This window comes from Melozone crissalis, unplaced genomic scaffold (genome assembly GCF_028551555.1).
Source record: "Melozone crissalis strain CALT ecotype California unplaced genomic scaffold, PUWL_Pcris_2 ptg000034l_1, whole genome shotgun sequence".
Classification (NCBI taxonomy): domain Eukaryota; kingdom Metazoa; phylum Chordata; class Aves; order Passeriformes; family Passerellidae; genus Melozone; species Melozone crissalis.
In genome coordinates, this window is record NW_026535812.1 from 21332642 (window position 1) to 21333152 (window position 511).

Below are 511 nucleotides of genomic sequence, written 5' to 3' on the forward strand. Positions count from 1 at the left end.
GATCAAAATCACAAAACTCAATTCTATTTAATTATAAACAACTACATTTATAAAATATCTGGAATAAGCAGCTGTACAACAGGTTAACTGTCATACTTGAAAGGTCAGGTACTTCATAATGTTTCTCCATTTAAGAAATCCACAATCCAAACATTAGAGTGCTCTGCCAGTAGATGAAGTTAGGCAAGCATAAGAGTCATCCAAACTAGCAGTAAATTATGTGATCATCATCTTCATTTCAAGATCTGACAAACCAGTTTATTGCCTGGAGGGGACAATTTCCATAGAAGAAAATGTTTCAGTTATGCTGGTAAGGAAATAAATCTGTACAAGGGAATACTGTGTTCAAATGAAGGCCAAGTCACTTACTCCACTGATTGGCTGGTCTGCTCCAACACAACTAAACCCCCCTTGTGATTAACTTAGCGTCATCTAACATTTTGCTAATCATGGCTAAGTGCTAATGACTAAGGTACCAGAAATGTCAGTCACAGTCACTGCCTGTCAGTCA